The sequence below is a fragment of the Solanum pennellii genome, chromosome 2, assembly GCF_001406875.1.
Source record: "Solanum pennellii chromosome 2, SPENNV200".
NCBI lineage: Eukaryota > Viridiplantae > Streptophyta > Magnoliopsida > Solanales > Solanaceae > Solanum > Solanum pennellii.
In genome coordinates this window covers 7301998-7316496 of record NC_028638.1, presented here as the reverse complement: position 1 = coordinate 7316496, position 14499 = coordinate 7301998, and the positions used below count along the sequence as shown (strand labels likewise).

The 14499-nt window shown below is 34.6% G+C and overlaps 1 pseudogene; it reads right to left on the bottom strand.

Annotated features, from left to right (window-relative positions):
• Window positions 1-394: 394 nt before the first annotated feature.
• Window positions 395-14499, bottom strand: part of LOC114075961 — a 73912-nt pseudogene continuing 59807 nt past the window's right edge.

The window sequence follows — 14499 nt, the reverse complement described above, 5'->3', positions numbered from 1 at the left end:
AAATAATATTACCTATTATATGACACTAATTTTGTATTACCTAACAAAATAGGGAAAGAACTCTTCATCGGGAAGAGGCAAGCCACCCCTAGTTGTTAAATATCAAAAGCTATGTATGGGCGGGGAGACACTTTTCAAAATGAAGACATGTCAAGAGTAGTTAAATAACTTATTCATGCAAAAATTTCAAAAAAATACATGATGTTTTTGAAAGATGAGAACACTTCAAATTAATTTGATGGAATCTTATACTAACTCCAAGGGAAGGGCAAAAGGAACCAAATGTTACTTTGTTTTAGGTCACCTTTCTACCCTCATTTTGGCCTATATCATCATGAAACTTCAATTGTAAAATCAACTCAGTGATTTATCCAACATCCATGTAAAAAATACTTTATTGCAGATTCAAAATTGCAAAATTGATGTCAAATTCTTTTAGCTTCAACAGTGCATATCTATGACTTTTATGTCCAATTTTCTTCCATGTGATGATGTCCCAAAGCGCAATTAATATCTTATTACCTGTTTTGTTTACACAATTTCGGATAGTTATAGAATGTTTTCAATAAGAAAAATTACACAATATCAATTTATAACTGCATTAACTAATTCTAGAATTTAGAATACCTTTATGAATAGTAGTGAACAAAAACTTACTGCATTTCGTGACAAAGATACTGGCATACCATCCCTTTGTGTTCCATATTATGGCGGCACCATCAGTGGACGTGGAAGATAAGAACTCTGAATCTAAGTTGTATAGATATAAAAATAGGAAAAGACATTAAAATCTTGATCAAGAAAATCATGGGAACAATAAATCTTAAGATTCCATAATCTATTGATTAAGTATCATTTCTGCAAATGCATTTAAAGGCACAGTAAATTCATGATTCTTAAATCTTTTGAAACTTTTTTCAAGGAAGAGTTCATGATCATATTCAAAAATTAGATTCACACTTAAAAACTTAAAGAGTATAGCATGAATGCATTTCCATGCATAAATGCATGTATTAGGGTTTCTTGATCGGGAATGTATCACTCTTGAAATATCAATGTTTAGTTCTTCTATGATGTTTCTCACTTATTTAATATAACCAATAGTGGATAACGTGTAATTCTGTATTCAAATTCAGTCAATGTAGCTTTACATATCAAAAAATTCACCTCCAAGATATGACCCTGCAACACCGTTCGTCTCCTTATTCACTTTCAATTCCACATGAGAACAAACTACTTTAAAAACTCAGATAAGATCATACAAAGAAGCAACAACAATTTGACAACTTTGTTTGATGCATAACAGATGAACCGAAAAGATAAAATTCACATGGGACTATAATTTTATGAAAAAAAGAATTTCATTCTGATCTTTAAAGTGAAAAATCTATATCCTAATTGTTAAAAGACACAAGACTAAGATCCTTCACTTCATTTTTCCATCAAGTAAGAACAAGATGCATCACTAATAAACACAAGTGCACAGACCATGAAGTTATAGGTCCCCGGAGCTCATATCAAGTAAGTTCTCATATATGACAAATAACGGAGGATTATGTACAACTATAATCTGAGTAAAGCTAATTATACCTAAAATCCATGTCTCGTGAAAAACTTGTGAGCTTTAGGTTCACCCAGAATAATGCGCATGGTTGGCCACTAAAAAAATCTAAAATATCAATCCTTCAAGATTCAAAGTAATACAAAGTCAGGAAAACAAGGAAATATCCTCATGAAATATAGGAGACATATACTTTTCATAAAAATTTCTTACAATTCCGCATGTGGCTAATTTGGAGCAATCAACACTAAAGGCCATGCCTTTTCATGGACCAACATTTTGGAGAGGAAACTCCTTGCACACAAATTTTATATTATCTTCGTGACCATAAAACTCAAACAACCTGCATGAAAACAACAAACAAGATATCCTCTTCTCAAGGTAAGAAAAAAATAAAAGGCAACTCAATAATCATATTAAAAAATCAGACCAGTCATATGTATGGTCCTTTGTTGGTTGAAAAACTTAATCAATAATGCGAAAAGATAACTATCATCCAAAACAAGACCTAGACCTGAATAACAAATGCTTGAAAAGTGAAAGCTGCAACGACACATGTCCATACAGGAACATAGTACTGTGTTAAATTTATATGAAACTATATACATAATGGAATTTTTTCTTTTATCAATGGATGAAATATCATGAATGCAACATTTAGGATTGTTCAACCATTGCTACTCGCATCACTCGAATTCTGGTCTCGAGACGTTCTTACCAACATATACTAAAGATACCAAATTAAAGCATTCCCCTATCAAATATCATGCTCACGTTCAGTGACCTTCACTGAGGTTTCTGACCTACCTCCAAAACCTAAATCCATCTTTTTAAATGGCTAATTCCTAGATTAGCTCTTAAAAAGGGGCTTCCATAAGAAAAAATTATCTCCACGCTGGCATGACGTTGAGGTTCACTCAATATCCGGATTCCCTATGGACTAATTAATTACAAGGACAGGACCGTCAATCCATTGATGGTCCATCAATGATGGCAGTCAATGGACAACTGCACATTGCCTAGTCTTGGCCACTTAAGAGGTGAATTGATAAATTAACCCCACATTCTAATTAAATTGTAGACGGTTATTTTAGCTATTTTAGGGTATTTTAAGATTATTAAAACATAGAAACCATTAATTAGAATTCATTCCTCAAATTAATCCTTTCCTCCCAAAATAGATTCTCTCAAAACTCCAATGGAGGCCAAGCTCGAGATCAAGCTAGGAGATGAGTTATCAACTGATGTCTTCTTTAATTTTGGTGGGCATTCAACCTATAAGGTATGGTAACTCTTTATTCTTGAATAACCTTTCATTCAAGGAGTTCTATCAAATATTTTCCAAAGTGTTTCAATTATCAAGTTTCTCAATTTCCCATGTAAACATGGGTTCATTGTAATGATGAATTAATGTTCAGTCAAGGTTTTTAAGATGATTCTCAATAAAATTCCATGAATAATCCATTATCTCCCTAAACTCTCAATTTTACCTATAGAGTGGGTTTGATGATCTTGATTGGATGTTAATGGAATTAAACTTACAATGTGATGTATTATTGAATGCTATGACTATCTTTAGATACTGATTTGAATTATTGAGGATTGATCTATATTGATCATGACTAGGAGAAATGGTAAATTGACCTTACTTCTTATCTGTAGTATAGGAATTGATGTTGTATGGTTTGATCCACTTATGGTGGAAGTGTTTATTTCTTGTATATTTATACATGTTGTGATCTTGGCCTTGAGGGTAATATATGCAAAGTGAATTTTTATTATGATTATCATGAGTATGAAGGTGTGCCATGAAGATTATGTATGTACTCGTCAATGTTAGTATCATGATTAAGGTGTATTGATAATAAGAAGAATAAGGTGAATGATAATGTTACGGTATGGTATGGTGTACATGATTGGTTATGTTAGGTACTATTGTGGAATGATCCCTACCTATGTGACCCCTATATGAATGTGTGATCTTATACATGTTAGGAGTTCACTATTTAATGTTGAATGTGGTTATGTCTCCTACGATATAGTGTGGGTGTGCAGTCTAAAATTCCTAAAGGCATTATATGTCAATTGTTCATGACTAGGGGATATTCTGAATGTTTTTGGGATCCCTTGAAGAGAAGTTTCCTCAATGACAATGTTGTCGCTATTATGCCATTATGATGACCAATATGCACACACACACTCCCCATGCATAATTATGAATATGATATGTTTATGGTGTCAATTGAAAGGATAATTCTAGTATGCACCCTTACATCTTATCATGCATGAAAAGTATATGACTAGCAAGGTATGAGAAGTTGTTGCATATATGTGTTTATGTGAAAGTATTTCTCACATATGTACACACATATGAATGTATGAATGAATAAGGTTAATGATAATCGAGTGAAAGTGATTCTCTTCAATGGTTTCCTCAATTATACTCTAAACTAGACTATATATTGAATGTTATGTTTATGTGAAAGGACATTCTAACACAAAGTAGGTGCTATGATGAAAGGTCATTCTCATCTTAGCAGTCTTTGAGCTATATGATATATAAGGGAATGAAGTATCTAAAGCCTATTTTATGAATAATGTTACGCAAAGGATCGAAGATGTTTTAAAAAAGAAGTTTGAGCCTAGCACTGAGTGAACATGAAAATGAGATACGTTTAGCAAGTCGGCTTTTACATTTAGCAAGTCCGGGTTCATAAGGACTTGTGTTGTCTCATGAGATGGTAGCCTTTTACGTTAGCAAGTTTGGGTTTCTAGCAGCAATCTCCTTCTTCGATAACTATGTGCCTTTATAGGTCTTAGATTAGTGGATCAACTTAGATAACTATTATGTATGTAGGTTCTACGTTGGAAAGTAGTACCCCCTCTTTTCGATTTGGGGGTAGAACATCGGATTCCAAGTAGCTCACATAGTCTATGTCTGTTATGGGAATGTATTCTTAATGTTAAGAAATAAGTTAAGATAAAAATATGAACTCTAGTCATGATTTCTTAAAGAGTTACTTAGTGAAGGTAGGAATATGTACCCTACTTATGCATTGCAGAAGTGGACTTTAAGGGAAGTTATGATTAGGGTTTTTTATGTAATAATGACTATGGTTCTTGTATGTTGATATGAATTCATGTTAAAGTTAACTTTACATATGTCAAGACATGAATTATTATTATTCATATGAGTCACACTTATGGATTCCTATTGGGTTTTCTTAGTTTATGTGGAGATACGAGACTCCATGTGTACATTGCAGAAGTAAGCTTGTGAAGGGACTGTGAGGGTACTTTACCTATGATATGAACTAAATGAGTTATGACTAAGATGTCTTGAATAAATGAGTTTTTAGGTGACCATTAATAAAGTATTTGGGTCCTATGTCGAATGATAAATTAACATAATGTGACTTGATGAATATGATGTGCCTAGTCTAGGATGGCTTCCTACGAACACTAAGTGTGAGTAGAATTACGGAATGTTACTTTCACATTTCTCTAGTGTGACTAGGGGTTGTCTTAGGAGATGGTTCTTATGTGAAGGTTATGTGTATGATGTGCTTATGTCTTAATGAAGGTTTTGTGAAAGTTCACCTTTGGTGACCTTAAGGTTATAGTTTGGTATGGATGGTGGAATGGGACACTATTCATACATCGCACTAAGTATTACTTGAGGGTTGCTTGATGTAAGAAGTTAATGTAAAAGGGAAAATTAATGTATTGGAGGTATTAAGTGTTTCTCAAATTATCATGAGCGCCCCCTAGTCGTAAACGGCGTGTTCGACCTCTCGAAGGTCTCGTAAAAGCCAAATGGATCATTCATTGCATACGATACTTACAAATAGAAAATAATTTCAAACTTTATTCACATACAAAGAATACTTTCATTAAATAGAAAGCGGGGGACTTTATAACATCTAACATTACAGTATGTCTCATTAAACAATCTAATAACTTTTGGAGCACAACACTTAAAACTAAGCCCATAAAAGACTCAAAATAGAGATTAAACCTCCAACACCTACACTTCAGTCAAAAGGGGAAAAGAAGGGGTTATCACACTAAGCACTAAGTATGTAAGCTATCCAAAATCATGCAAAAAGAGAAATCTAGTATAGAAACATGCTTTCATGACATTTTGATAAATACTTTCATCGGAAGAGTTTAAAAGACACAACACAAGTCAACATTCACATATATGACAAATTAAACTATCATAAACATATACCATTTAATTCCATATTCATCAAGTAAGTCATTTCACCATTTGGACTCTTTAGCTAATTTACTCTAAGACCCACCTAAGTAAGACTTGAAGAGACTGCTCATACACCTTCTTCAAGCACACTTAATTATGTGTTCCACAAAGCCACTCCAGATAAGAACCTTTATATTCGACATACATTTACTAAGTGAATACTATTCATTAAACCATTTAGGAGACAACTAAGCGAATAGGGGACTCCACATAACGGTCTTAGAAGACATAGGGGACTCACTTTACCATCTTCGAGGCCTACCCATGTCATGTGTAGATAGCATCCCATACTACGACCTACACATCATAAAACCTTTCCTATAAGTAGAGTTTACATCTGCATGATGAGAATAGGCATTTAAAACATCCCATGTAGGCACATCGTTTAAGGGATATCAAAAGGCTTCTTTGTACTGTAGTCTCATACTTCAAGTAGCTTTGATTTGGTTCTCATAGAGTAAATTCATTCACATGAGCTTATTAGAGAAGTTACCATCTCTATGCCCTACCAACTCATAATTCAATTTCCAAGAAGAGTCCACAAGGGTTGTCCATCAAGGTTCATTAGGATAGATCATTCATGAAATAGGTACCATGCTAGATGTATCCGATTCAATTCATTATAAACCTTCTTTTCATATTCAATATTTTCACATTCACTTAGGGTTCTAGACTCATCCAGAAGGGGCACCATTCTTAGGTCTATCGGTTCAAGACATGCTCTAGAATACCTCACTCGTCATTCAAAGAAGGTCACTAACATCACATTATACCTTCACATATACCATAACATGATACTACTACAGTTCACATAATAATGCCGACAAGGCCATGATCACAATAAGAAAATGAAGTAAACACTGCCACCATAAGTGGACCACACCAGACAATAGCAAATTTATATAAATTCTACATTAGCAGGGAATTAGGTCAACTTACCCTCTTCCAATATTAAAGATTACCATTTCTTAACATGTCCAACAATTCACAATATAATATCATAATTACAATAGAAATCAACTATACAACTCATTATAATCACAACTCCATCAACATTAGATCATAAGAAATAAACTCAATTCATTAGCCAAATTTAGGGATTTGAGATGATCAAGGTTTCATGGAGATTTTCATTGCAAAACATCAATTGAACATCTAAAATGTCATATCTAATTGCTTGAAATCGTTTCATGCAAGAACCCTTGAGTTAAGAGTGATAATTGAACTTTTCCATAAACGTTGAAATTGGAACTAAGGTGATAGATAACCTTATATAGAAAAACTCCCTTACCTTATTATATGAAATACCAAGAGAATTTAAGAATAAATCCATCGGAATCAACAACCCTAGCTCCATCTTGATCTAAAGCTTCCATGGAGTTTTGGGAGAACTTTTGGGAGGGAAGGGTTTTGATTTTAGGAAAAGTGAATAGCGAATTCTAATTGACCAATTTAATGTTTTAACCCTCTTAATATACCGAAATAAACCTAAAATAAATGACCCAATATTTTATTAGGCAAGGGTGGATTTACCAAACCACCCTTGGCCTGGCCGACTCAAATTCAGAATTGTAGGTTGCCACTTATGACATCCACCTACGGACCGTAGGTGGGTTGATGGCCCGTATTGTTGCGTCATCAAAGGTGTCTGAGGTTCCAACATGAGAGACTTTCTCCTTAGATTATGGTAGGACTTACGGAGGGCACACAAGACCTGTAAGTCGACCTTCTATCTATAAGTCATGTCCGTAGTTCACGTCATTTTTACACTATTGGGGTTTTACTTAGGGTCCTCCTCAAGGACCCTTAGAGTGGTCTTTGGGAAGTCGTACCTGGAAGTTTAACCCATTAACATGACCATTAAGGTAATGAGGTCCTTCTACAACTATTAAACCTCAAACAACACATCCAATTCAACAACAACACATTAGAACACACTAGCACACAAATGACTAGTCTCCAAAAGTCTTGGTTGTTCCTTGACGTTAGACCTCAAACACTACCAAATTGACCTATAAACTCATTTTAACATTAAATCAACAAGCAACCATCCCCTAAAACTCATGTGAAACTCTAGTTCATCCTATTTCATTTTGAGTGTAACATAAATGTGATAAATGGATTTATGTGTTGTTGTGAATGGTATACATATGTATTATGATGTATGTGAGCTATATTTTGCTTATTTAACATTTTCTTAAAGTTTCTTTAAAATTACATTAGGCATAGTTTCCAACTAAACTTCCTCTTTAAAGTATGGTTTTGCATGGTTATCATACTTAGTGCATTCTTGTACTAATATCATTCTTCTTTATATTTTTACACTAAGTGTAGGTGGTGATGGTTAAAGGATCTTTCCTAGAATGAAGAGGTTGGATTAGTATTCCCATGTTTCGGTGTGTCCTTAATAATTCAATGACCTTTATGTTAAGAGTTTCTTTAAGTTCATGTAATAGACTAGTAATGTTCTTTTTGAATTGTAAGGGTCTTGTCCATATTATATTGAAGTCATATCTAAGACGGAAAGATGAGACATAGTATCCTAACTTTGTATTAATGGTTAAATGAGATGACTTTTTAGTCTTGTGTTATACTATGAAAAACTTTTAAATTCCACACTTTTTTATGACAATGCGATGAATGAATGCTGATAGCTTGTATAATACCTCCGAGAGGTCGAGTAGGCCGTGTTACCACTAAGGGGTGCTCTCGGGTCATAAAAAACTTGGTATCAGAGCATAAGGTTATAAAAATGGTCTTAGGCTTTATGTCTCATGAGCCACGTCTAGTAGAGTGTTGTTCATCGGTGTGAGTCATGACACATCTATGAGAGAGAGGCTATAGGACAAGAAAGTTTCACTTTCTTCATTAATATCGTGTCATTCCAAAGAACTTAACTCCATATGATCTCTCTCTCTAATTTTCCTTGTCTGACGGTCTTCTAGATGTAATTTCTTTGAAGGGGTGATGTTTCAAGGCTTGGGGGAGAAGAAGGTAAATTTTAATGCTTATTATATCTAACCTTAGGAAAGTCATCAGGAGCTTCTTGTATCCATTGTCACGTAACCTTAGGGGACCATTTTGTTAGGGTAAATGTCATTGTATGAACTTGATATAGAACCCCTTTATATGAACCTTAAGTGTGAATTACTCTATTAGAACAAAGGCTACCACCAAGTGAGTATGGTAACTAGAGTAGTTCTAGTTAAATATTGACACTAGAGTACAAAGCATGCCCTTCGTATTCCTTAACCATGTTCCTACATGGGATGTGTCTTAGTTCTACCATTGGCAAGTAGAACACCTCATCGGAGTAGGTTAGATTTCTGGATTCCATGTCTTGGTATCATGGTGTATGTCGGTTATTGCCTATTCTCATCATGTGAGATACTTGCAAGCATTAGAGAAGCTCTATGAAGTTTAGGTGGTGGTATGGGACGCTATTTAGACATTGCAAAATAGGCTTTGATGGTGTTAGTGAGAGTCTCTAGGTCTTGTCCAAGACCATTACTTGATTTTCCTTTATGTGATGAATCTCTCTTAAATGAAACAATGAATATAATGACTTAAGTAACAAAGTATGTTAATCAGTAAGTACTTATCTAGAGTAGTTAAGGGTTGTCTAGTTAAAGTGTGAAGGGGACATAGGAATGGTCACTTCTTATCTTACCTAGAGAAGTCTTAAGAATGACTCTAGTTAGGGAAGATGTTTGATTATCTAGATATGATCTATACTTAGGTAGTCTTAAGGATTACTTAGGTAATCTTGAAGAGGTCAATCATGGATGTTATCTTCTTCATTTACTTAAGTTTGTCTTTTGATAGCCTTTGGAAAGAGAATGTCATATTATGTATTTGTTGTTGTATCAAGTGAGTATAACTCTATGTTAGGTAGTCTATAGGATCTCTTAAGTTTGTGTGTAAGGGATTGTATGGGAGGTCGCTTCACAACTCACTAAAGTGAGACTTGGAATCACCTTTGGTAGAAGAATCTCATGTTCATATGTTTGATGTCTTGTAAGTGTATATGTGTCTTATTATAAGTAGTCTTAATGATCATTTAGGAATGCCTAGAGAGGTTTTATGGGCGGTCTCTCTTTGTATAACTTAAATGAGTCTTAGAATAGCTTTTAGTGGGATGATTATAGTCTATAAAATGCCTAAGGAAGAAGTAGGCAACTTCACTGTAATAGAGAAGGAATTCTCACTGTACAGTGAGTTGTGGTCACTTTAATAAGTCTCTTAAAAATGCTATAATTTGATTAAGTGAATTATTATGTGTTTCTAAGTTGTTAAATATTGTTCGTATGATTATATTATGATATTTAAATGAAAATATGCATATTTCCAATAAATTTCCATTTTTCATGATTTTATGCATTAGTCATACTTAGTACATGGAATTTGTCACGACCGGAATCTAGACCCCAGACGAAACTGTCGTTGTTGACCTCTCAATGGTCGCAAACAAGCCTACATACGTCATTCTTACTTCATCTAGGTTAATTTTAGGGGAAAATTTGAAACTTTTATTTTCTTATTTCATGATAAACAATTTGAACTTAACATCAAAGGCGTTCACAAATCAACCATCTAATATAGAGGAAATCAAATGAAAGAAACAGTTCATAATTGCATTAAAAGTATTTTTTCCAAAACAGCACCAATACAAACTCTTAAATGAAAGTGGAAAGAAACACTAGCGAAACATACTCCACTAGCTAAAGCCTATATGTAATCTAGATAATCACGGTATACATCCTCGAAAGCATAAGGGCCTACCAAGTCTGGATGAAAGTGACACGTCCGGATAGCTGTACGTCAAGCTGTAACCTCTAGCGTCCCCGTGTGCCTGCACGTAAGAATATAGAGTTGTATGGGATTATTGCACAGTTGTACTAAGTATGGGTATATGCAAGCACACACAAAAGACATGCATGAGTAAGAATAGCTCTTTCCTAACAACATGATTATAAAAAGTCAAGTCTGTAGACTTGCCAAAATTGGGATTAGAAAAGTTAGTGAACTTTCCATATTTGGATTAGGAAAGTCATTCCATGAGAGTAACATGCATCATCATACTTATCATATTGCATACAGCACATAACATTTTAGACATAGCACACATGATATTGTGTATAGCACATAACATCTTACACATAGCACATATCATATGTCATGAGACCTTGGAATCCTGGACTTGACATTATGACTTTCCAAAATGAGGGCTCAACATATGGGACCTCAACTAGGTATTCTTCATTAACAAACACAGAGTCTACTCCATTCATTCATACATACTTCATTTCATTTTCATAGGCTAGTGTGCACACTAACTATACCTAGGATGTAGTTTAAGACTTTCATAGGGTTTGTTGTGCAACGATCAAGAATAACCTAGTGTCATTACTTGAGTCTAGATCACCTCTTGATTATCCTATCCTAACACTTTTGGTATCGTTCATTTCATTATGTGCATCATTTGAGATTGGCCTCATTCATTCATGTGAGCATCATGAAATCCAGTGTCTCCCCCACACCGAAAAGAGGTGGAATCAACGGCCAAAGTGACCCAAAACATGCAAGCGTACATGGGAATTAAACCCCGCTAGATCCCTATATTAGCAGTCTATGTTCGAAGACTAGGAGATTTAAAGAGACCCATACCCGGCACGCCGGACAGTCTCAACTCATGAGAATTATGTGAACCTCCGCCCTTCCAAAAAGAAGGCATCACCGCTCATAGCTAGCCTATTGGTGCTCAGTATAAAGTTGCATTTCATTCAACTCATACGTCATGGAAGTTGGCTTCTAGTATGAGGACATCACAGCTCAATAGATGATTTCTCATCTCATCATTAGTATTAAGTGTGTTAATTTCAATACTTTCATTAGAGTGTTCATAAAGATTGGTCTCTTCATTAACTTTACACTCTCATATGTGAATACGTTTTGGTAACATTTACTTAGTCTTATTTGAGATTGCTCCCATCTTTTACATTCGCCTCAAATCATGTTGTCACCACATTCTTTAACATTAGCACATTTTATCTTCATAATTATTCATCCATGTTTACGTGAATGTTCATTTCATCATATGTCAATGCACTTGGACATTTAGTGTATTTCACACTCTTACTTTACCCTTCTAGAGTTTCATCATTTCATTGTTCATTTCGTCATATGCCAATGCACTTGGCCATTTAGTGTATCTTACACTCGTACTTAACCCTTCTAGGGTTTCATCATTTCATTACATACATCTCAGGTTCACTTATTTTTAATCGTATGCTAGACTTATGGGTCTATGCATACAATCAATGAGGCTTCATTCATAGTTTGTTAAGTGACTCATAGCTTCCTAAGATTATGTAGTACAAGACTTATGTATCTTGTATGTATGCCAAGATTTTGCGTTCGATCTAAGTAGGTGACATTATTCTTGAACATTTAATTCATGTATGATTTATGTATCAATGCAGAAATTTGGGTCAAGGGAACCCAAGTTCAAATTCCTTGAACAACACTTACATTTTTCCTTTATTTTATTTTTAGTCCTCATGACATTTGGACCCTAGATCGAACCCCAGTATCAACATTTCTTTTTAGTTTTTTTTTTCTAGAACTTTTCCCCTTTGGCTGAGGGGTTGTGGGTTTGAACCCCCACAACCCCCTTCTTATTTTCCTATCTATTTTCCTTGTCCATTTCGGCTTAACTTGGAGGTTGTGGGATCAAACCCCCACAGCCTGTCTTTAGTTTTTTCTTTATTTCGCTTAGGGACTTAGAGGTTGTGGGTTCGAACACCCATAGCCTCCGTATTTTTTTTATTTTCATTTAAAAGTTAACTACTTAAGTGTTGACAGTGAGGTTGTGGGGTCGAGCCCCCACAGCCTCACTTTAATTTTTTTTAATTTATCTCTTTGTCTCCTCCTTCAGCCAAGAGGTGGTGGGTTTGAATCCCACTCCTCCTATTATTTTTATTAATTTAAAATTCCCCTCTTAATCTCTTGTTTGGCCGAGAGGTTGTGGGTTCGAATCCCACACCTCTCTTTTTTTTTCAGATTTCATGTAGTGTGGTCTTGGGTTCAATCCCCACTGACCTCACATGTTTTAAATATACTTTTAAACCTCTCAACCTCAAGTATTCTGGCCGAAAATTCCATCACCAAGTGCTGGAAATTTTATTAAATTTTCTAGCCTTTATTTAACAACATTCATACGTTCGTTTTGAGGTACTTTCATAAATTGTTTACCACATTCTGAGGTGTAGATTCATTGTTGTTTTAGCTTAGATTTTTCCACTTATGATCAGACACCTTACACTTCATTTAACATCACAATTTACACACCTTATGCACAATAATTCCAATCATCAAACAAGCCATTTTAAGACTTCGAATGAAGAACAACAACAAACATTTCACACATTGCACCACATCATTTTCGGTATACATCATTGGACATGCTTACTATTTCCAAATATAAAATCATAAGGAACATCATATTTCACACTTAGATACCAGCAACCATACCAACAACATGATTCCTAACTAATTTAGATTGAAATCGGAAGGAGACTAGGGACAAGGAGTTCAACAATAAAGGGGACAACCCTAGTTTCATACGTTGAATTTTGTAGAAAGAAACTTCTCTTGGAGAAAGGATTCCAAGAGATAAAACCCATACCTTTTTGTATCTTTCCACACCTTCCAAGTGCTTCAAAAAACTCCCCTAAACCTTCAACACAAACCCGTCGAGAAGATGATGCAAAGTTTTCGTTTCTTAAGTTAGCTTGCTTGCTTGTATATATTTTTTTTGTACGTTCTTTGAGTGTTGAGAACTTTTGATTGTTTTCAAATGTTTTTATCTACTGTTTTTTCATCCAAGAAAAACAATTTGGACAAGAGAGAGAGAGATTTAGGCGTGAGAGAGAGAGTTTGTGTGAGATAGTGCCTCTTAAAACTAGGATAGTTTGCAAGACTTAGTCAATTTGAAAAAACCTTAATTAATAAATAAATAATAAATACTAAATAATAATAAAATCTGATTTTCTTTTTTAAATCAGCTATTAATTATTAATTTATTAAATTAATTCACCAATAACAAAAATCACATCAAATCATTGCTCCCACTTAGGTTCGAACCCGGGTGGAGCAAGACTTCATTTCAAGGGCTCAATTCCGGCCCTCTCTCCCTAAATTAACCCTCCACTTTATTACTTATGATACTACTATTATACAGGAAAAAGACCATTTTACCCCTAGACCCTTCAAACCTAAGATTTCTTCTTTTTAAGTCCTGTAAAGACTCCTTTGATTAAATCTTCGTATTCGAGAGCCCTACATGGTTGGAACCAACCTTTTAAATCTCAACTAACTTCCCAAGTTAGTGTCTTGGTTGTAGCAAGGGTTCCGAGATTTGGTTCTACGCGCATCAATCCGTGTGAACCCTTGTCTAATCATAGGCATTCTTGACACATTAAGCATTTCTTATCTTATCAATTTTTAGGGTTGTTACAGGATTGTACTAATTCCATGATTTTATCTATCTCTACAGTTGTTGGTAGTTCAGGAGCATTTGGGAAGCAAGACTTGCATCGTAGCATCATTCAATTGAAGTTGATGTATGTCCTCATTTGACTTGAGGACATAAATGTCTTTTATGTTTCTTATT